This window comes from Vanacampus margaritifer, chromosome 5 (genome assembly GCF_051991255.1).
Source record: "Vanacampus margaritifer isolate UIUO_Vmar chromosome 5, RoL_Vmar_1.0, whole genome shotgun sequence".
NCBI lineage: Eukaryota > Metazoa > Chordata > Actinopteri > Syngnathiformes > Syngnathidae > Vanacampus > Vanacampus margaritifer.
This window is the reverse complement of record NC_135436.1, coordinates 28108206-28132637: the sequence shown is the minus strand read 5'-3', so window position 1 is coordinate 28132637 and position 24432 is coordinate 28108206. Positions and strand designations below refer to the sequence as shown.

Sequence of the window (24432 nt, the reverse complement as noted above, 5' to 3'; positions counted from 1 at the left end):
AAGAGTATATTTTTAAACATACTTGGGAGAAAATGTTGTCCACAAACCCGATGATGGAGGTTTATTGGGTCTTACATGAAACCTTTTTGGGATGAGGCATGTTGTGGTAGCCCTGCCAGAACCCTGGCCCTGTATATTCATTCATGATATATTATGCTACGTTTCAATGAGGATTTCATCTTTTACCGAAGAGGGTTAGGGTTAGTGAAGAAATGTAAACTATTTGGTTCAATTTTACACTGCAAAGAAAAAACTAACAAATAAAACACAACATGCATAAAACGGTAACTGTACAGAACTAATATTTTCCTTAAAAAATAATGGTACAAAGACACTAAAGATTACGGAAGGAAATTAGGGCCAGTGAAGAATAATTCTGACTTTAATCTCAGAATTCTGATTTTAAAGTGAGAATTCTGACTTAAATCTTAAAATTCTGAGGTCAGAATTCTCACTTTAAAGGCAGAATTATTCTTCATATTACGGAAGGGAATTAGGGCCAGTGAAGAATAATTCAGATTTAAAAGTCGGAATTCTCACTTTAAAGTCAGAATTCTCACTTTAAAGTCAGAATTATTCTTCACTGGCCCTAATTCCCTTCCGTAATCTTTTGTGTCTTTGTACTATGTATTATTTTTTAAGAAAATATTAGTTCTGTACAGTTACAGTTTTTTGCATGTTGTGTTTTATTTGTTAGTTTTTCTTTGCAGTGTAAAATTGAACCAAATGGTTCACATTTGACATTTTCTGGGCTTTATATCTTGCTCAAGTCCTTCCATATATAACCTGACACGCACACAAATTTGCCCAGCGTGGTTAAAAAGATCAATGACGAGTGATCAATTAAAGCAGATCAAACTCAAAATAATATTAAATGGTAAAGAAGCACGACGGAATTTGAACTTTGGGTGGCCTTTAGAAGTTTCTACTCCACCCTCAGGCAGTTTTTCGATATTCTGTGTAAAACTGTTTACGACGTGGACTGGACTTAAGTGATCCCCAACGTTTATTTGTGCCACAGACCGGTTTCACCTAAAACAATATTTTGACGGACTGGCAACAACAGTACACTCATTGTGTCACTGTTGGTATTAGCGGGCGCCGTCGTCCGTGAGCGTTCCCATTTTTGGTTAATGGCACCCGAAGTGTAGCTCATGTCTGCTGCGTGATATTTAATTTGTTTTCCATTGTATAAAATCCTGCTTGACAAAAATGTGAAGATGCTGGATATGGATGCAAAATATTGAGCGCTTGTCTTATTTGTGAGCCTGTCACTTTCCTTATTGATTAGCTGGGAGCGATCAAGTTGTTCTGCTGCCTTGCACTCACTTTGGCTTCCATCTCACGTCACCAAATGTGTCACGCTTACCTACAAAAATGCTAATTTTCATGTTAGCTTGTGAAGAGTCTCGCGGTTCCAATTCTTAATGCCCCAACAGGGATGTGATTTTTCCGCTAATTCGCGGAATTCCGCTTTTTTTTATCTCCAAAAATAAAAATTTAAAATTTCCGTTTTTTTTTTTTATTTTTTTATTTTTTTAGTAGTTCATTGTGTATGCACATGACTCCGACAGATAACATCTTCTGCTATAACAAAGACATTTGTGGTATGCTCTAATATGAGTTACTTTTCATTTGGTCATGATACAATTATTTGTTCATGAAATTTGAACTCTTCAACATTATTTATGTGTTAACTTAGTAATCACATTAGTTAGATATGATGATATTCTCAGTGATAGTTTTTAAAAGCAAAGGCAGTCCAATGTTTTTGAATGTGACTGATTTTGAGTTGACTAAAACTGCCATTTTATATGGGATAGTTCAATATACATTGAAAATTTATGCTGTTGTTTTGTCTATTTCTTTGTCATGTGAGTGCATTGAAAGTACTTAAAAACACGGAAAACCCATGAGCCACGGTGCCCCCCCCCCCCCCCCGTGGCCCTGGTGGCCCCCCCACCAGGGCACTGCCCTGGACCTAGCTGGGTGCCAGCGTCCCCCAGACCCCCGGCTAAATTTTCAGATAATTTCACTTTGGTCAAATCACATCCCTGCCCTAAACCCCGAATATGATCTGGCAGATTTGCATTGGCGTTCCCGGGATACCTCGGCGGCGGCGGCGGCGGAGAACTCCGCTCACGTCGCGCCCGGCGGCGAGATTCTAATTACCCCGACGCAGCCTTGCGGAGAACCTCGCAAATAGTTTCACATTTTATTTCTGCTGATGTATTTTCTAAGCCAGCGAAATGTCCACTGGAGGGAGAATCCATTCGAGTGGGTGACTCGGGTTGGGGGGAAAGCGTGTGGGCCTCCACATTGTGCCTCCGTTGTACATAATTAAAGAGATGCTCCTGGCACGGCGGCACCTCGGGCTTGCAGCATCATGCACGCGGCGTCCCCGACAACCACATCATGATTCTAAGCAGCCTTTTTATTCCACTCGCTCGGGCAGAAAGAGCACTTGCATTTAATTCAGCTAAGCCCGATAACATACAATTCATACATGGCAAGTTAATTAAAACCCATCAAGTAGGCCTGCTTGCTTCTTGTGTGTGCTTCAATATCTTTAAACCAACAAACCATTTACTGGGCTTTTTAATGCATTCGAGCCGGCGGGCATCCATCCCCCCGCCAAGTGCCCCTCATCCCCGATCCCCCTTTTCACATGTGACTCGCTTGACCCTCCGCTTAATGCATGCAAATAAGCAAGCGCTGTTTGCGAGCGTCATTCTTACACTCTGCCGTAGAACTGGGAGCTACACGGAACATACAGGAGATATCGACCAGGAGATGCTAGGGCTAGGTTTAAAAAAAAAAAAAATCTAATTTTAATCTCTTTTTCCCATAAATTCCTAAGAAAATAGAATTTTATAAGGCCCAATTTTTCTTGAAATTACCGTTCACATGAATTTCTTACTGTACATTTATGAAAGACCTGATTCATTGCACTTTTCAGAATCTTTTTAACTCGTTCACTGCCATGAATTTATTAAAAAAAAAGATTATTAAGAATTAGGGGCGACAGGCGATTAATCGCATGACTTCCCTAGTTAACTTACGATTAATCACAAATTCTATATCTGTTCCAAATGTACAATAAAAAAAAAATCTAGGTTTTCATACTCTTGTTAACAAAAGTGGAAAACAATGTTGAGCTAATAGAAATAGTTCAAATGAATTTTTGACGTCTATAGCCGTCAATGTCAATGAATAAATAAAAAAGAAAAAAAGGAAAACATTGTTAAAAATTTGGGGCGTCAGGCGATTAAAATTTGTGATCATAATTAATCGCATTACTTCACTAGTTAACTCACAATTAATCACAAATTTTATATCTGTTCTAAATGTACAATAAAAAAAAATCAAGGTTTTCCTACTCTTGTTAACAAAAGTGGAAAAAATGTTAAACGAATTTTTAACGTCTATAGTCATCCATGGCAGTGAATGAGTTAATTTATATTTACAATTATTGAGTTAGAATTATGAAAATATTTTCATATCATCCTTGTGTGATGTCAATTTTTGTGTAACACTAAAGTGATAAAAACACATGTTAAAATTTACTTTGGAATTTAATATGTGTGGAATTTTTATCATGTCCTTGACATTTAAGAAGAATTGATATTCCATAATTAATCAAATAAAGGTGAATCGAATCGGGAAAAAATCCAAATCAAATCGATTGAGGAAGTTACAGTGGCTACCCAGCCCTTCTACCTACCTACCTAGTTGTCATGCTGTCTGTCTTAAGCACACACAAAAAAAAAAAAACCACCCCCAACAAAGCCAATTGACTTGCAAATGTAAGGTATTTGGAAAAAGGAGGCAAATCTTTGTGTGCCAGGCTGTATTGCATGTGCATAAGAGCCTGAATGCTGTTTTCGCATGTGCGTGCGTGCGTGCGTGTTTCCCATCATGCCTCTTTTCCCAAGAGAGCCCCGCGAGGACACTTGGAGCAGCCAGCGCCTGCTGAGTCACAGCGAGGCCCCGCGGAGGCAGAACATCAAGGCGGCCGTCTTACTGTAACTTAAAAGAGCCGCCGCTGGCTTTGTTAGCCATGACCCACATGCATGCAGTACTCGGCAGCCTGGGCTTGTCGCTAACAACTTTTTGGCCCTTTTACATCATACGGTACCTACCCGGCAACTGATGCCATTTGGGTCGTACTTGTCATCACAAGTAACTACGGGAGACCCGCGTCCACCTCCATTGTTGTGGTTGGTTAGTCAGAAAGTCGGCTATTAAGTTGGTTAGTGAGGCAGTTGGTTGGCTCCCTTAGTCATTCAGTTAGTTAGTTAGTCAGTCAGTTACATTATTGTTATTTAATCATTGCTAGTTAGTTGGTTAGTTAGTTAGTCATGTTATTGTTAGTTGGTTAGTTCGTTAATTAGTTAGTCAGTCGGTGAGTAACATTATTGTTAGTTGGTTAGTCAGTGTATTAGTTTGTTACTCATAGTTAGTCAGATAATTGTTATTTATTCACTGCTATTTAGTTAGTTAGTTAGTCAAATTGTTGTTAGTTGGTTAGCTAGTTAATTAGTTAGGTACTCATTAAGTCCGATTATTATTTATTCACTGTTAGTTAAGTTAGTTAGTTAGTCACATTACTGTTTAATCACTGCTATTTAGTTAGTTGGTAAGCTGGTTGGTTAGTTAGTCGGTCGGTTAGTTGAATCAGTTATTTCAGTAGGTAGGTAGGTTGATTAGTGAGTTAGCTATGTTGTAGGTCTGTCAGTCAGTCAGTCACCTAGCTAGTCGGTTAATTTATTCGTTGATCACTTTGCTTCAAGTTATAAGAAGCAAAAGATCATAAATTTGGAGAATGTTAAACATATTTTCAAGTAACCCATCAGACCCAGCAAAGGGAATTGCGTTACTAGAACCCAACCAAGTATCACAGTTTGGACCTAATTTGAAAAGCGCATCACCATCACCTTCCAGGCTGGAGTGATTCAGTGTCAGCCGTGTTTGCAGTTTTCAGTCAAACAAGTCAGGATTGTTTTGGCTTCGGTGAAGGTGTTAATGACAATGCGATGTGACTTTGTTGCGCTCTTTACAAAGGCAATTGTTCGTGTGTGTGGAGTCTTGCGGGAAATCATCATCATGCCTTTAGGCGTTGTTCCAGGCCACCCCCCCCCCCCCCCCCAAAAAAAAAACTACGCTTGGAGGATCTGCGTTTACGTGGTTCCACAGCCCCTCGGCTACACTTTTATCTCTTTCAACACTATTTTCTGCACACAAATTACCAAACAAGTTAAGTTCTTGGTGAATGCTTCTTTCATCTAGAAAGTTCATCTTGGCCCGCAATTTTCTTAGGTTGCAATGGACCGCCAGACTTCATAGAACCAGTATTGTGTCCACAAAAAAAAAAAAAAAAACTAAACTGAGCCACAGTGTTGTCGGATGCAGATTAGCGAGCAGTCGCTAGTGCAGCCGTCGCTAAAGTAACGCAAAGCAATACTTCCATAGGCACAACACACGGTGGGGGCGGCGGGGGCGGCGGGTCAAGTTAGTCAGTTAGTTTAATTGTTTCAATTGTAAGTGATTTGGTTATATGTTCAGTCTGTTAGTTTAGTAGAACTTGGTTTTAGCCAGTGAGTGAGTGAGTGAGTGAGTTAGTTAGTCAGTTGCATAATTGGTTGGTTGGATAATAATTTGCTAACTAGTTGGCCAGTTAGTGAGTTTTGATGTTTAGTTAGTCAGTGGTTGGCTAGTCAGTCAGCTAGATAGTGGGTTAGCTGGATAGTGCATGGTTTAGAATTATGGTTAGTGGGCTTATTAGTCAGTTAATCTATTAGTCATTGGTAAGTTAATTTTGTCAGTCAGTCACGTAGCTGATTAGTTAGGTAATAAGAGTTTTTTGCTCCTCCTACTGTTGTGAAGTGAAATGTGCTTTTTACAGCAACAGCAAATGTGAATTTGTTAACAGATAAAGACATCAAAGAACGTACATGTTAACTCGCTAGCAGAACTCGCCTTGAAATAAACATGTCCCATCATTTATTTATTCGAATAACATGCCTAAAAATAAACCCGTCTGATCACGTCAGCGTTTTGTAGGAGCGCCGCACAGCGCTCTGAGCCGACACATCACGAGAGGCTTTTGTCCTGGTTGGTCCGCTGGCATCAGAGAACGCTAAAGTGTAAAGTAGGCAATCCGGGGTCGCCCTGACAACAACGCCAACAACACTGTTCTCCTCCTTATTAGTGAAGCGTCAATCGGATTCTCTGTCAAGAACCAATTAGCACATTATGCTGCTTTAATGGATGCTTTATTGAGTATGATGGGCTTCATTCGTTTGATTCGACAGGATGTTTTTGTGGTATTCATAGCAAAAGAAGTGCATCATCATGACAGCTATTGTGTTAGAAAAGAAAAAAAGAAAAGTGTCCATCCTGCTGTATGCTAACTTTGTTGTGACAACACGCCAATATGCGCTAGTGGACAACACTTTGGATGGAATGGAAATAAAAGAATAAGGAAATCAATGAGAGGCGGGCGGTGCAACATGAAAGCAGCTGAAATAGCGATTAAACACTAATTACATTTGTCATCAGTCACGCAAAACAGGCCAATTCAGGGAGTGCTTGTTAAGACTACTGCCTCATTAGGCATAGAAAAAAAAAAGGCTGTGTAATTAATCCAAAATCTTTTATCCCTCTACCAAGAACGGGACATGTGGTGAAAAACGCACTTGATTATTTGTATACAAATAGTTTTGTCTCTGGAAAGTCCCCCCACCCATAGAGTGCCAAATTAAACAGCCAAGTAAGTCTTTTGAGTGTTATTTATAAAATGTGAATGATAACCTCATGATTTGGGCTAAATTAGCTAACGAGTCAGTGTTGTTGGCAAGGCTGGTGACTTAGTTAGTCAGTGATATATATCTTTTTTGCTTAGTCATTCATTTAATTGCATGGTTGGTTAATTTTTTGGTTCATTCGAGTACGTTGATTTCTTCGGTAGTCAGTCATTTGGTTAGCTAATTACTTAGCTGGTGAGTCCGCTAGTCGGTTAGTCAGTGAGTTACTTGTTTAGTCGGATAGTCAGTTACCTGTATTGGTGTAGTTGATTACTCAGTTATTGGTTCAGTCAATTTGTTAGTTGGTTAGTCAGGTAGTCCGTTATTTGGCTAGTCATTCAGCTAGACAGTCAAATATTTGGTCAGATGGCTAGTTAGTCAATGAGTCAGTTGGTCAGTTAGTGAGTTAGTCACACTGTTTTGTTCAAATAGTAATAGTCAGTCTTTGGTTAGTTGACAACTCAGGCAGTTAGTCAGTAGTTTGGTAATTAGTTGGTTGTTCAGTTACTACTCAGTCAGTCAGTTGGGTAGACTATTAGTTAAGTGTTGAGTTAGTGTGTAAGTGAACTAGTCTGTTAGTACGATGCTTACTGGTTAGTCTGTCAGTCAATAAGTCAGTTGTTAGATAGTGTATTTATTATACTGTTACGCAATCAGTCATTTATTTGTTGGTTGGTTATCCATTTTGTTGGCTAGACGATTAGTTAAAGAGTTTATGATTTAGTTTGTCAGGCATCAGGCACTGTACATGTTCAACATTTTGTGTGTGTGTGTGTTGGGGGTGGGAGCGGTTTGGGACGGAGATCCATAATAATGTCTCCTGAAAAAAAAGAAATGTAAATCCTTCCCGGGTGACTCCCTCACCTTCTGATTATTATGCTGAAAGACTCGTTAAAGCGTTCATCTGTTGAAAAGATTGAGGTTGAGATCTCATGCCTTTGAAAGCAGCACAGCGGTGACAGTCTGCGAGGGGATCGGTCGCAGGTCCTGGCAGGAAAAAGAGAGCGTCTCGCAATGACTGCAACTCTCATTACTTGTGACAGTGAAGAATTGGAAACAGTTTGGTCTCTTTATTTTTATTGCCACAATAATAGGTACACCTGCACCATCTAATAAGATTCAATATGATTAAAGATTTCTTCATTGAAACATAATAACATCAGCATTGTTTCCAGCTTCCTTGCTTTTATCGTCCCTCGAAACATATTAAATATTAACCAACGTAGCCTTTCTGCTGCTTTTCATACTTTTTTAATGCACTACGTAGTCGCCATAAAAATATTTTTATGCAATGTTAGTATTTTTGTAATTGAAGTCAACACACACATATGAGATCATAGTGGAGTTGTAAAAGAATTCAAACGCAGAGTCCATCAATTATAGGTATGTGTGCATGCTTCTTATATATATATAGGACAATGTGAGGGGATTCGTTTTGCTTTATGCCACCGCCTGCAGCCTTTCGCGATCGATCTCAGCTGCAGTTCGTAATTCTCCACGCGTTACGTGATATTGCTGATGACGAGTCATATCTGACGCCAGCGCGAGTAGCTTTGTCAGCCATCGCACATGCGTGCGTGCGTGTGTGTACAAAAGTGTGTGCTTGTCTGAGTGTGTGGAAGTGTCCAACCATGTTGACAGGCTTATATTTGAATTAATCCCCAATGTTTAAGTTAGTTATCAGTGTTGCCACATGCACGGTATCATATAATGCTGCCAACTGTTACGGATCGAAATCACTGAACGTTAACTTATTCCGTAACAGTGATTGTTCTGCATTTGCAAAAAAATAAAAAATAAATATATGTCATTGTTGACGAACAAAAGCATCATGCCATGATCCAAAGAATTTAAAAATGAAGTGACTGAAATGTGTCAATCTGGAAAAAGGTTACATGGCTTTGGGGCTGCTGCGAATCACGGTCAGAGCCATTATCTACAAATGGAGAAACCTTAGAACGGTGGTGAACCTTCCCAGGAAGCCGTCTGCCAAACAAAATTACTCCAACAGTGCAATGAGAAATCATCACAAAAAGAAGCCAGGCCGACATCCAAAGAACTGTAGGCCTCATTGGCCTCAGTTAAGGTCAGTCTTCATGACTCAAGCATAAGAACGTGATCAAATACGGCATGGGAGAGTTACAAGGTGAAACATCTCAACTGACAAAAAAAAAAAAAAAAGCACAAAGGCTTGTGTTGTATTTGTCAAGAAGCGAAAAGACTTTTAGGGGGGAAATTGCAGTGATGAGACCAGGGATGTGATTTTTCCGCTAATTCGCGGAATTCCGCTTTTTTTTATCTCCCCCCCCCAAAAAAAAATTCCGATTTATTTTTTTATTTTTTAAGTAGTTCATTGTGTATGCACATGACTCCGACAGATAACATCTTCTGACATTTGTGGTATGCTCTAATATGAGTTATTTTTCATTTGGTCATGATACAATTATTTGTTCATGAAATTTGAACTCCTCAACATTATTTATGTGTTAACTTAGTCATCACATTAGTTAGATATGATGATATTCTCAGTGATAGTTTTTAAAAGCAAAGGCAGTCCAATGTTTTTGAATGTGACTGATTTTGAGTTGACTAAAACTGCCATTTTATATGGGATAGTTCAATATACATTGAAAATTTATGCTGTTGTTTTGTCTATTTCTTTGTCATGTGAGTGCATTGAAAGTACTTAAAAACACGGAAAACCCATGAGCTTCGGGGGGCTTTGCCCCCCGTGTCCCCCCACCATGGCACTGCCCTGGACCTAGCTGGGTGCCAGCGGCCCCCAGACCCCCGGCTAAATTTTCAGATAATTTCACTTTGGTCAAATCACATCCCTGTGAGACTGAAGGTATGTGACCTGCTATTTTTACCTGTGGGTAAAAATAGCAGCATAGGCTCCAGCACGGCCGCGACCCCCCGTGAGATAAGGATAAGCGGTTCAGATCATGGGTGGATGGATAAAAACATCATGATACCAACAGTCAAACGGGGGATGTTTGCAGCGTAGTGAACTTGGGGCTGCTCGTTAATTCAGGACCTGGACGACTTGCTTTGATGATTAATGGAACAATGAAATCTGCTGTCTGCCCCAAAAAATGTCATAGTTGAACTCTTGGTTTGTGCAGAAGGACAATAGTTGGGTTTCCATCCACCCCCCACCCCCCCCCCCCCCCGAATTTTCAAGAAATGCGAAAACTGAATGGAAATTCATAAAACTGTTTTTACGCTGAGAGGGGGGATTTCAAAGTGTATCGAAAAAAGAAAAATGCTATTTTCGGCGATGGAAAGACCAGCAAGACCGTCGCACGTTTTAACCGAATTTTATGCCACACGTCTGTTTGTAGTCACAAAGCAATGGCGGACGATAAAGTAAAGGTATGTTTGGGGGACGAACCCGAAATCTTTTTGGAATTAATCGAAGAAGCGATTTTAGATGGAAAACAGCAATGAAACGTTTCGGTTTATCAGCTGCTGTCCCCTCTCGATATTCGCAAAAGAACAGATGAAAGTCGCTTGTCCAAATTCGCTTTAAAAATTCAAAACAATTGGATGGAAACCCGACTATTGAGCACAAACATATGAGCAATCCCACCTCAAATGTTTTGAAGTGACAAAGTCAGAGGCTGATTTTGTGGTATGACCTCAGAGTAGCAGGCTTGAAAAGAGCGATCATTCTATTTTTGTCGAAATGGCGCTTGAACTCGTCAAATACTCAAGTAAAGAAAGTAAAAAAAAAAAATCGACTTAAGCAGTGCAACAAAGTCCTCGCATTTCTCTGCTTCCCACCACTGAGGAGCAATGATGCAAATCACTTGTGGGTTCCCGGTGCTCTCAGCCACCGTGTGTTTCTTGTGGGCTTGTTTCTGCTTTTTTTTTTTTTTTCCGGGTGCTCGGATCACGGCTTACAGTGCGGAGCTTCTCGGGCTCATTTGCAGGCTCATTTGCAGGCTTTTAGAACCTCTTGTGGGCAATTTTGGGCTGTTATCAGCGTGGCCGCACACCCGCACGCTCCTGCCAGTTTGTTGGATCGTCGTAACGGGCATCGCTACATCCGGGGACCCGGGGGAGGGGGGAGGGGGGGCTCGGCGCTCCCTCCGGTGCCTGACGTGGGACGTGCGAGAGGGGATGATCAACCTAATCCTGATGCTCTTTTCCTAAAACCCACCGAAGATCCGGCTAATTATCCCCTCTCGTGATTATCCTGTATTTATGTGGCTTCGAGGAGAGGCTCTTCCTGCTCGAGGCGAGATAAAGATGCGAGCCCTAATCATCGGACCACCGCAGAGTTGTTTTTTGTTTTGCATCAAGACGTCGAAAGATTTGTTTTTTGTCCATTTTTAAGACGTCAAAATAAACCGAAATGGTGTCAATTTGTTTCATTTTAATTGAATCTGAATTTCGATTCAGGAAGTGCAACATCACTAGTTGGTCTTCTTTTTAAGTGCAACAGGAACAAATATTTAATTTCTTTTTAGAAAAATGAAACCGTATTTCTCCTTATTTTTATGAATTAAAATATTGAGAAAAGTACAACCGTAAGAAATATTTAATATGTAACAGGTACAATATTTTCTTTTTCGGAAAGAACAACAATAGGTTTTCTTTATTGGGAATGCGGACCTGATCAACAATAACACGTCGATCAGTGTTACATGACATGATATCGGAACACTTATGGCATTTTTGTTTTTATCGTTGGAAGCACATCACTCACAGGGATGTGATTTTTCCGCTAATTCGCGGAATTCCGCTTTTTTTTTATCCCCCCCCCCCAAAAAAAAATCCGATTTTTTTTTTATTTTTTTATTTTTATTTTTTTTAATTTTAGTAGTTCATTGTGTATGCACATGACTCCGACAGATAACATCTTCTGCTATAACAAAGACATTTGTGGTATGCTCTAATATGAGTTACTTTTCATTTGGTCATGATACAATTATTTGTTCATGAAATTTGAACTCTTCAACATTATTTATGTGTTAACTTAGTAATCACATTAGTTAGATATGATGATATTCTCAGTGATAGTTTTTAAAAGCAAAGGCAGTCCAATGTTTTTGAATGTGACTGATTTTGAGTTGACTAAAACTGCCATTTTATATGGGATAGTTCAATATACATTGAAAATTTATGCTGTTGTTTTGTCTATTTCTTTGTCATGCGAGTGCATTGAAAGTACTTAAAAACACCCCCAGACCCCCGGCTAAATTTTCAGATAATTTCACTTTGGTCAAATCACATCCCTGCACTCTCCATGATGTCTGCTAGCTAGAGGCTAAGCTAGGCTTCTTGAAGAGAAAAGTCTGTTTCTTTGCTAGCAGTATCTTTGAGGCAAAACGTGTGTTTTAGGTGTATGTTGCTATTGATTGTTTCCATTTTTAGGATGTTTTGAAGGTTTTTTTAAGTACCGCAACATCGATGTTGCGTTTGCTAGCCCTTCCGCCCGTTTTGCATTGCGCGTGAATTAAGCTAGCAGTTGTTTTGTGTATAGTTTAAATTTAACAGGGAAGTGGCAAAAATAATAATAATTGTTCACAGTTTGCCAAAACTGCCACTCATTGTGAAGTTTGCTGCCGCCATCTTGTCTCGTAAGTCACATTTTTAGTGGCGTCAAGGTACCATCGTATGTTGTTTTCAGGTGTTCTGGAGGCGTCTATGAAAAAGATCATTAGTGGTAAGACTGCTCGATTATGATCTTTTTCATTATTTTACCTGATTAAGTACGACCAGAGCCCAATTTGCTATCTCTACATCATGTCCAATATTCCGATATTACAGATGCCTGTTTCTGTCCAAATTGTTCTCGATTAATTAAATCACAGACAAGTGATAATTGATTAAGTTGGTGCCGTAGCAGCTCTGCGAGACGTATTCCCTCATTAGCGGTCACATTTAATACAGGTTTAATACAAGTTGGAACAAAAAGGTCTTGTCGGGGTTATCGCTTTTGATCAGAAATTGAATAACAAACAAGCGATTATCCATACAACAGTGTCAATTGTCAAGTTGGAGGTGTGGTTGCTATGGCGACACGGCGAGGCCCTTAATAAAGGTACGATTTCTCAGTGATGTGACGGGAGAAGATTATGCGTTTGTGTCGCCCTCAAGTCTGAAAGTAATTGAAATGACCCCGTCAAAAGTTTGCATTCGTCGCTTCACCTACGAAGAGAAAACGGCTTGTTAATCACGAACGCTTTCGATCTGTGGGTCACACTTAATTGCCGCGTGTTTTTAATTGTATTCCGTCCGCCCGTAATAGATTGGCTTGTCTTTGCCGAGTCGATGGCGCTCGATTTCACCTCAAGATGCGAGAACTTCTTAACCTCCTGCCCACCTCGCACTCCCTCTTGTGATGAGACACTCGATTTTCAGCAAATATGAAGAGTGCTTTCACCAAGGGTGAAATGTACTGGCGGGCTGCCTGCCTGCTGGTTAGTTATTCAGGCACACGCGGCTGCACCTCCATTAAAATCCAGCATTGGCTGCAACCGCACCTGTTTTTAGCCATCTTGGCAAACCGCAAAATGAAGGCTAATATTAATGAGTAGGGATGAAACAGGAATTCATTTGGAAGTAAATACAGCGTTTTGACGCCATTACGTTGTTGTCAGGCAAACACTCATTCATATTTGATGTATAATACGCAACAAAAAATAACAAATACTAGATGGAAAGTGAATGATTGAAACTGCGTCGTAAAAATTGGGGATTTGTTCGCTACCACTTTTTTCAGACTACCAGTAGGAGTACTTACACCCTTAACCCATTCACTCTCAGCTATTTTCTTTTTTCTTTTTTTTTTTCTGGAGAGCTCAGTATTGTTCATTCGGTAATTTTACCGATTTGACATGTCATCATCATTGCTCTCCTTTTTTTTTTTATATATATATATATTTTTTTTTTTTGTATATATATATTTTTTGTATGTTGGTGAATATGTGTATGTGCGTGCGTGCATTCATTAGTTCACCTAAAACCTATAAAAAAATTAAAAAAAAAAAAATCCCATACCGTTTCCCTAAACCGAACAATTCCAGCCAGAGTCGTGAGGCCGTCAAGAAACCGGAGAAAGGACCAAAGAAAAGAAAGGAAAGTGAACTCTCTGCCATTTTCACTGAAGCAACCCCCTTCGCTCCCGGCGGTTTGACTGGATTTTGACGGGATTTGCAAGGCCCACAGAAAATTGTTTTATATTGCTATAAAAACGTTGAACCTACCAAAAGAAACATTAGAGTCTCTTCTTTCATCTGTTTCCATTTTGCAGCAAAATTCCTCTTCCTTCACAGTTTGTCTTCTTGTATGAGAAAGTCCAAAAGACAACCACAATAGTACTTTCAGAGACGCTTCAAATGTTAGTAGCTATGATTATGGAATCATCTCTAATAAGGAGCCCTGATCAATTCATCTAATAATAAGGCAGTTTATGAGAATGAAAGAAAATGTTAATGGTGGCTGTTGAGAGCAAGTCGGTGTCTTTGAACGCTGCTTTATTGCTGCTTTGGCCTTAATAAAGGCTCATTTACTGTCCCCTGCAGGCGCCTACATTTCTATTCATTGGCACACAGGGAATTAGTCATTGGAAAATTGGATTACTCCTTTTTTTTTCTTTTAATTTGTGCTCTGGCATACCTTGTACTTCTCTATTCCTCTTCGTACCACCAGGTTGAATTCGCATTTGCGCTTTTATCACAGGAAAAGTGCGGCCGAAAAATGCACCATCAGCGTCTCCGTTTGGTGATTTATTCGAGGCGCCCCGTCTTAAATGAGCCGGCTTCTCGTACGTAGCGGCGTTAAAAAACAAACGCGGCTGAAGTTTATGCCCGTGTGCTGTGAATTAAATATGGCGTGCACTTGGCAGCGCTGCCGGCGTCTCGCTCGGCGCCGTGTGTTTTACATTCCGCAGACGTGCAAACAAACTCTTTGCGCAAAGTGACTGAAATGGAAAAGCAGCCAGGGCATAAATAGCACTTTGACGAAGGTGCGGCGCCCAAAAAAAAAAGAAGAAATCAAAAGGCGGCCGTCTCATTCTCAAGGAATGACGGGATAAAGGCGGGCGGGCAGGCAGGCAACCAGGGTTTCTTTGTTCTGCGGGGCCATAATGAGTGGCCCGCAATTTCTCTCAGACAGCAAAAGTAAACTTTTGTCTTCTTCGAACCCCCTCCCTTCATTCCTGATGGCGGTGGAGGCTTAAGAGGATTGCGGACTATTATTTATTCATGTCATTGTGTTTAGCCACCAGAGGAGGCAGAGTGAAAAGCTGATAATCGTGCTCCATCGCCATTGTCTTTTTTTCCCCTTCTTTAGGCTACGGCTAAGGCTAGCGAACGATGCTAACACTGATAAGGTGTCTGAGGCAGCTAAGGTTGCAAAGAAAGTTAAGGATGATAAGCAAGTTGGCTAAGACAGCTAGGGTCAGCAAAGCTGGCTAAAGCAGATATGGATGCTAAGAATGCTAACACATTTAGGCTACTAAGATAGTTAGGGCTGCTATTACAGGTAAGGCTACTAATGTGACTTAAGGCTAAAATGGCTAAAACTAAGTATGCTAAGAGAGCTAAGGTTTCCAAGGCAGCTTAGAAACGTAAGGTGGCTAAAGATGCCGAAAATGCTACGATATCTATACTTTCTGGGGCAGCTAGCAAGTTTCTTAGTTGAAGATGCTATGGCAGCTAAGGACACCAAAGTGGTTAAAAGTTTTCAGATTTAAGAAGAAGCTTAGATGGCTAGAATGCTAAGTCTGCTAAGAACGCTTAGCAATGGTTGGTTAAGCTGTTTAGAAAGCTAAAGTAATGAGGTTGGAAGTTTGCCAAGACCAACAAGGATGTTAAGTTTGTGAAGCAGCTGCTAGGATGCTAAGAATGCTAAGAATGCTAAGACATCTAAGATATCCGAGGCAGCTAAGGTTACTAAGGTAGCTAAGGATGTTCTGCTAAATCAGTTGGATGGTTAAGACTGCTCAATTAGCTAAGGTGGCTAAGACTTAGGCTTAGAAAGCTGAAGTTGTTAAGAGAGAAAAAGAGATCGAACCTCATCTGTCTTCACAACTTGACCTGAGCACTCTAATTCTAAGATTTGTAATGGTGCTAAGTTTGCTAAGGAAACCAATGTACATAGAAGCACCTGTGACTAAAGCCAACCTGTGGCAGGGTTTTTACTTTCTGGATCTGGATTCCCCAACCCTGACAGCTATGATTGGCGAGAATATTAAAGCAGCTAAGGATGCTAAAATGGATGGTTAAGGATACCAAGGTATCTAAATTATTAAGATAGCTACAGTTGGCTAAGGCTAAACCAAGAATGCAAAAGTGGCTATAATACCGAGCAGGGGACTTGTTTACAACAATCAAGTCTTTGCACGCTTCAGACTGCTGTTGTTCTGTTTAGCAAAACAATTTCAGTGTTCACGTCTGAGCAAGAGTGTCTTTAAACCGAGCTAATAAGAGTTACAATTATTTTATTGATTCTGATGGTGAACCACTTGGCTGCAATTTGAGGTATTACAGTATGATATGTAAGCAGCAGGATTTGAGCTAGAGGTTCAGCCAGGTCCATTTAGAACCGCACGCGTGTATACAGGCCACCGGCATGTTAGTTCCAGCCACTTGTGTCGGCCAGGAGATGCTTAAAATAGTTGTCGCATGCCTCCAGGCCGAGGTGAGTGCACAACAGCGTTCACTTTTCATCCTTGAACAATGACGGCCCCCGTCGGGAGGCTTGAATGGGGCGTCATGGGGGGTGGCGGGGTGAGATACGTGGCGAAGGAGGGGTGTTAATGATGCCGCACTACATCAGCGCTAATGATTCCGTGGACAAGCCGACTAACGACCAGGAAGGAGCTAATGGAAAATGGTTGTTTTAGTGACTCAGTTCAAGCGGTTCAAAAACATTCGTGGAGAAATGGAAAGGAAGAAAAATATAAAAACAAATACAAAAATACACAATACTAAATTGGAGATAAAATCATAAATTTAAAAAAGGAACATAATCTAAATAATAGGAAAAAAAATCACAATTTAAAGAATATGACATTAGAAAATAATACAAAAGAATAAAAAAACACACAAATAATGAAAAAATACAGCCAGGAGACAAAATACACGTTTGCCAAAATTTAATATCATCTCCCCCAAAACATTGGGTAAAAAATACAGTATGTCCAAAATATATTACACAAAAACAACAATAAACCAAAAAATACTTGACCAAAACCAGTCAAAAAACACAAATATTGTTTAAAAAAAAATCACAATAATAATAATAATTAAAAAACCGCGCTATTAATAAATAAATGAATAAATTGTGTATATGTACTGCATATACACAAATGTTACGAGAATACAAAAATATTACCTACCCAAAATACAAACCCACAGCAGTTGGACTGTCAAAACAAAAACAAAACATCAATATTAATGTGGCGCAAAAGAATTCTTTTGGACCCACTACTGCCCCCTGCAGGTTCGCAGAAACGGTTGTAAGTGGCCATAGTTGTTCATCACAGTAAAGCGTAAACAGATGGCGTCCTTCAGATGGATCGCGGGGCGCGCCGTGCCGTCCCTCTGGTTGGGAGGATGACAGTAGATTGGATGGATGGCCGTGACAGAGGCCAGCCTGATGGGAAGGAGACGCTATAGCTCACCACTCGCACTCACACTTTGTTCTTTTTTCCTCCTTCTGTTTGTTGCAGTATCCCTTTTTGGAATGAAATACTAAAATATGAAACTATCATGGAAAACTGTGGAGAAAAACACATGAATATTACACAAAAACTCAAAGATACTGACTATTAAAAGTATAGCACAAAAATTGTTGACAAAATATTAACAATGAAAATAACATTACGCACAAATGAATCAATATTAGCAAAAAAAAACTGTTCATATTTGACCAAAAATACACTTAAGCAATAAAAATGTACAAAAAACTCAATATTTGACAAAAAGTAGACAAATGTGGTGAAAGTGGGGGGGCAAAGACTGGTTTTGGAACCGCTACTGCCACCTGCTGGTCTGCAGACGCAGTTAATTCGCAGTAGTTTGTGATGGAATATTGGAAAATAGTTGAAAATGCCGAGAGCTTTCACGATGCTAAGACATCGACAACATGTTCAAACAGTCGTGCGTCGAGCGAGTCCGTTAACGAGCTTGTTCGCTTCCTGGTCCGGCGCAAAAGCATCCCGTCGTCATTTGCTCGACACTCAGCGTCTGAGTAATGGACGCCGGCTTTTAAGTGGCGATAACAACGTTGCAGGTCGGGCCGTAAATGGAACCGTGCCGTCTTGTGTGGTCATGTTCTTTCATTACAGCACAAATATCGTTTCCATTTCCTCTGCCATGTCTATAAAAAGACCATTTGGGTCCCACCATTCCATACATTAGCTCTATTCTTTTATAGTATTGATTTAAAGCAGGTAAGGAGCGCAGTGGTAGTATTTTTCCAACGCTGGCTCAGTTATCTTTTTTTTTTTTTTTTTTTCTTGTGCAAAGTCCTTGTGTTTGTTTGTCTTGGCAGGGTGTCTTGAGCCGTGGGCAGCCAGCAGCACCGCTGCAGTTTAAGCCACAAAATGAAATGTGTTCAAGTGCAACTAGAATTTCACCTGCGGATTCATTGTTCTCAAAATGAGGTCACGGCGTATTCTTATTGGAATCGAGTTTTTCAGGAACAAAAAGGTGCATTGTTTGGAGAATATGCATATGGTCCTATTTATTTGAGAATAAAGATATCTTTACCAGAAAAAAGGTGGAATCTTGTAAATATATACTGTTCCTCCGTCCTAATTCATTTCAATCAATAATATAATCTGGTTTGAGAAACATTGCCCTAAAAGTCTAAAGACTAAAACTAAGTGTAAGTGAGGTCCTTAAAAAAAAATCTCCAGCCAAAGTCGACTTTTATGGTTATATCAGGGATGTGATTTATCCGCTAATTCGCGGAATTCCGCTTTTTTTTATCTCCCCCCCCCCCAAAAAAAAAAATCTTTTTTTTTTTTTTAAGTAGTTCATTGTGTATGCACATGACTCCGACAGATAACATCTTCTGCTATAACAAAGACATTTGTGGTATGCTCTAATATGAGTTACTTTTCATTTGGTCATGATACAATTATTTGTTCATGAAATTTGAACTCTTCAACATTATTTATGTGTTAACTTAGTAATCACATGAGTTAGATATGATGATATTCTCAGTGATAGTTTTTAAAAGCAAAGGCAGTCCAATGTTTTTGAATGTGACTGATTTTGAGTTGACTAAAACTGCCATTTTATATGGGATAGTTCAATATACATTGAAAATTTATGCTGTTGTTTTGTCTATTTCTTTGTCATGCGAGTGCATTGAAAGTACTTAAAAACACGGAAAACCCATGAGCTCCGGGCTTGTCCCCCCCGCCCTGGACCTAGCTGGGTGCCAGCGGCCCCCAGACCCCCGGCTAAATTTTCAGATCATTTCACTTTGGTCAAATCACATCCCTGTTATATGTTTATTGCGTAGCAAATAAAGTCTTCACGGCTTTTGGCAGCTGCTTCGTTGTCTTGTGTCTTGTCTTGTGCCAGCTCTCCTGTGCCGTCTGGGACCCTAAGGCCCAAAAGAGTTCCAAGAACCCCTAGGGCTGATTAAATGTGAAAAGTGAACAAAAATAGTAAGTCCCAGAGTCAAACCTAAACTCTATTGTTGGTGTGTCATCTAGCAATGAAAAGAAAAGTGATGATGATGATGATGACGGTGATGCTCGGTGCAATTGCAAAGCCATTATGCATCCAATTAAGCCACCGCTCCGGCGACAGTAGCTTAATGTAACTCCCATTATGAAAGCATAATTTCTATTTGGTGTTAAGAGGTGTATTTAACAGAACAATGATCACTTTTCCCCCCTCTTTGACTGCAACATATTGAAACCTTGACAAATGCACAATTGACGCAATAACGAGCTGTGGAGGAGGCTTTGTTTGGAATTGTTGTTTGCTTGCGTGTTAGTTTTAATGTGCAAAAATGACCTGACAATTGTTAGCAAAACCTAAAGCAAAGCATTGGTAATCATGCTAAAACATGCTAAAATATAGCCAAGGTTTCTGAGACGGCTGCGGATGGTTAAACACTCATCAAGCGTGCTAAGATGGAAAAGGTTTTTTTAATTAGGCAGCTAAGGATGCTACAGAAACTAAGACTGCTAACTATACAGCTTAGAATGTTAACACAGCTAGGGTTGCTAAGACGGCTAATAGCGCGGATGCTTCTCGGGGAAGCTACGGCATCTTAGGTTTCCAGGGAAGCCAAGGCAGCTAACGATGCTCAGTTAAGAACGCTCAGACAGGTGTGTGGCTAAGGCAGCTAATGTTTTTAGAACAGCTGTATTATGCTAATACAGCCAACGGTTAGCTAGACGATTAAGGATCAATCGACACCAGTTACGGTTTTTCCAAAAAGTTAAGGAAGCTAAAACAGGTGAGCGTGTTCACACAGATAAGAATGCTAATCTTGTTAGGACGGCTACATTAAATGTGTTCAGATTGCTAGCTGTAGCTACTGAAACTCATGCTGCCAAATTAGTCCAGAATATTAAGGCAGCCAAGATTCCTAAGACAACAAATGATGTTAAGGCAACCAAAGATGCTAAGGCAGCTAAGGCTTGCGAGTGAGGCTAACAATGCTACGGAAGCTAAGGCTAACACAGCTAAGATTTGTTGGGCAACTAAGGATGCTAATATTGCTTAGACAGCAGCTAAAGATGCTTGCATTGCCAAGGCATAAGCTAAGATAGCTAACGTTGCTAACGTGCTAAGTTAGCTACGTCCTAAATGATCAAACCTTCTCCATTCAACAAACAGATGATGTCTTCATCTCTCTGTGATCTTAAACATAAAGATCAACCTGTCCGTATAGCTTTGGAATTAACAGCACAGTCAGAAGTATGAGCGCCGTTGAGAGAATTCAAAATCGTGACTTTCCGGATAAATGTTGACTTTCTTTAATCGATTGTCTCCCCCCCCCCCCCCACCACCACCACCACCCTACCCACCCCCGTCCGGTACGTCTCCTCCTCTTTAAATTACATTTTTCTATTTACCCGATTCAATTTGAACGCCGTCTTCTCAGATAAATGCCTCTTTAAACATAAATTCCTGTCGAATATCTGCAATGCTGTAATGATTCTGTCTGTTTGTCAGGCGCCGCCTTGACGGCTGTGATTAGACACGCCGCTTGGAATGTGTAATTTTAGATTTGTGGAAAAGGGCTATTTGGGGTGCTCACTAGCCCAAAAAAAAATCAAAACAGTCTACCTTAGCTTTGATAGGCACAACCGTTGCATTATGACTGTTATACAAGTACAAAAAATATATATTAACCACTGTTAAGTACAAGAAACAATCGTAAGATGGAAAAGGCTGTTCGAATATGTAGCTAAGAATGCTAAGTGAAAAAAAAGGTTGCTAAAATTGATAGCTGAAATAGCCAAGTATCATTAGACTGCTAAGAAAGCTTATTGTTGTCTCGACAAAACTAAAGAAAGAAAAATAAATGATAGTATTGTGTATTTGGTGTAGTATCATTTGTTTGTGATTTATAAATGTAAAAACTCTGCTATTTAAAAATTGTGGTGAAGACTGCTGCATTAAAATGTGAGTTATTTCCCTTTTTTATATTTAATTGGCACATTGGTCAACTTTCGTTTCCGCCCAAGGCGATGGGAATTTGTGCTGGCACAGTCAATCAATATGTTTGGAAAAACAAAGTTAATGAGTAGGACATGTTGTATCACAGCTGCTTACTTGTCGTGTTGTAAAAGAAAGAAAGAAAAAAAGAAAGAAGAGAAAAAAAAAGAACCGTTAGTTTTTGTGTCGGTCGGGTCGGGACTACATGCTGATAAGATGCTTGAAAAAAAAAAAATTGAAAGTTTGTCCATAAAGGCGCAAAGAAACAAAATAATTAAATACATAAAAACAAATAACGTTTCAATGATTGACCTGAAATTGTGCGGACATGGCTATCATAATAAAATGCACGTACATTTCTAAAAGGACCCTTTAATGTAATTGAACAGCAAATAAGACATTTTTCTTTGGTTTGGGCCGAGCATGGCACGAGGGCTATCGCTAACTAGTGGTTTTAGCATCGATTATCCTCTTGATTTTCCATTGATTATTCAATTACTCAGGTAATCGCCCGAGTTTAAAAAGTTTAACCGGTCACGACAAGTTAGTGGAAGACGCTTGGCTTTGACTTTGAAAATAGGAAGGACATTTTTTTTTGCAACATGGCCCTTATTGATCTCTTATATTCTGCGGCCACCTGCTGTTCATTTTTTGTAAGAAATACCATTGCTTTAAGCGTCCTCTTCAGGTCCGAAGCTGCATCAAAGCCTTCTGTATGCTCTAGCATAAAAAAAAAACATATGAATACATTTTTGGGACCATGGTAATATTTAAAATAGAACATATTTATACGTTTTTGGGAGCAAATGAGTTAGTTTTGCTGCAGAATTTTTTGTTGACCAATTTTTGGAGGTCGCCATTTTTTCCCTCCAGCATGGCACCAAAGTTCACTATGATTTTGAATATTAGCTTTGGGAAAGTGGGTGCGAGCGCCAAATCATTGTTGTGTGCTGTTCTAAATGTTCTTGTGTTCAATTGACAAATGGATAAAGTGCTTATTTATTTATGTCACTTTACCAGTAGCATTAAAAGCTGCTTTTAATAAAAGTATTTAATTATAAAAAGCAGACACCACAAACAGCTCTTACTGCCTTAATGCATTTTTTTTTTTTTTTTTATGAAAATGTTTTTACTTATTGGATTTTTTTGTGCGTGTGTGTTTTGGTTGTTTGTTTGCGTGAAATAGCAACTCTCTGCTGTTTGCTGCTACTCGCTAATGAGACCCGTAATGAGTCATTGTGGTGGGAATGTTGCGCTTGACGCCGCACTTTCATTAGCTATCACCAGCTAGCATGTTGGCCCTACTAACAAGCTCGCTAATGCATTTGCTTCAGACCTTTAATGTGCCACGTGTTTGCTCGTTGCTCGCTGAAGCTGTCAGGAGCTAATCGGTCCACTTGATGCTAAGTGAAGGTCTCGCTCACGCTGCCGGGTTGGAGTGATGGGAAGCGAAAGGCGGCCCCCGACCCATTGCAGGGTTTTTTTTTTTTTCAAGCGCAAACGCCACCAAGATCGATTCAGCATTAAGTAGTGGGTTTCAAACTGGGGTGCGGCAAAATCATTTGCAATAAATTAGGTTGTATTATTAAGAAAAAAAAGTTCCATAAAGCAAACTTACTAAGCCTGCTGTAGCTTTCGGCCAATTAAAAGCTCTGATATGGTTGTGACATCTTTCTATTACATAGGTTATCTCTTTGACTGCCAAAAACGTTAAATAACGTTTAGTAAAATCCTATGGAGGACTGCCAAAGACGTTAAAATACGTTTTTTTCAAAACAGAGGTGAAATTAACCATTTTTTATTGTTGATTACTGAAAAACGGAATAAGGTAGAAACAAACTTTTTTTTTCTGATGAAAGATGAGAGTCCAATCTTTCATTTGGTAGTATGTGTGTTTCCATAGTCCAAACACATAATTTTCTGTGGACCTTGAAAGATCAGTCAAAAATGCTTAAATCGGCTGGCACCCACGGCATCCCTTTTCTGAAAACGTCTGGCAGTCAAAGAGTTAAGAACATTAAGGTTGAAAGGTTAAAAAATCCGAATAATTCCCAGTACAGGGTTGGGGTTAGGCGCTTGGATTATGAGGGGCTTTTTGGATACACTCCCCCCTTGTAAGTGTTCCCCTGAAGTTTGAAACCGCCAGGATTCAAAGCACAGACAGTAAAAAGTGAAGTCCGGTGAAGAATGTTCGGCGAAGCCTTCTCAAGAGGCCTCGCGGACATTTGCTACTTACGCACGGCTCGGCCGTCTCATGCTAATGTGTCTAATTGTTTCCTAATTAGATGTGAATCAATGAGTTGCATTCTAATACTCTTGCGGGACGCTTGCCGAGCCGTGATGGATGGAGGTCCAGTCAGCAGAAATGCAGAGCCGGCCTGCCGCCATGTATGCATGCATTCGTTTGTCTCAGTTTGTTTGATTTAAATTGCTTGAATATTATTTAGGAGACCTGGAGACGCTTAACCTATTCACTCGCAGCCATTTTCCCTGAAGCAACCCCCTTCGCTCCCGGCTGTTTTATTGGATTTTGACAGATTTTTGCAAGGCCCACAGAATATTGTGTTCTATTGCTATAAAAACATGGAACCTACCAAAAGAGAGATTAGAGATTAGAGAAAGATTAGTCTCTTCTTTCATCAGAAAAAAACGCAAATGAGTTAAAAACCATTTAACTTGTAATCAAGCAAAAACTATAACTACAATTGCAATCATACTTGTCTAACCAATCATTAGTCAGGGTTAAGCAAATCATGTTAAAACTACAAACGCACAATCTACGATTGTTAACATTTTCCACCACAGTCGTGTCGCCGTTTTCAGGGCTTGAGCCGATAAGCCCTCAAATAATAAATAAATAAACGGTGTGAATTATTCACACGCCAGTTCCTACTCCCTACTGCGGCGCTTGTGATCTGTCGAGGTTGGAATCTGTTCTCCCGCTGCCTGAAGAGGTCGTCCATACCCGCAAGCAC

The 24432-nt window shown here is 39.9% G+C and overlaps 1 protein-coding gene across 9 annotated transcripts in view; it reads left to right on the top strand.

Annotated features, from left to right (window-relative positions):
- tenm4 (teneurin transmembrane protein 4) overlaps window positions 1–24432 on the top strand; it is a 310021-nt gene that overhangs the window by 137445 nt on the left and 148144 nt on the right. The window lies entirely within an intron of this gene.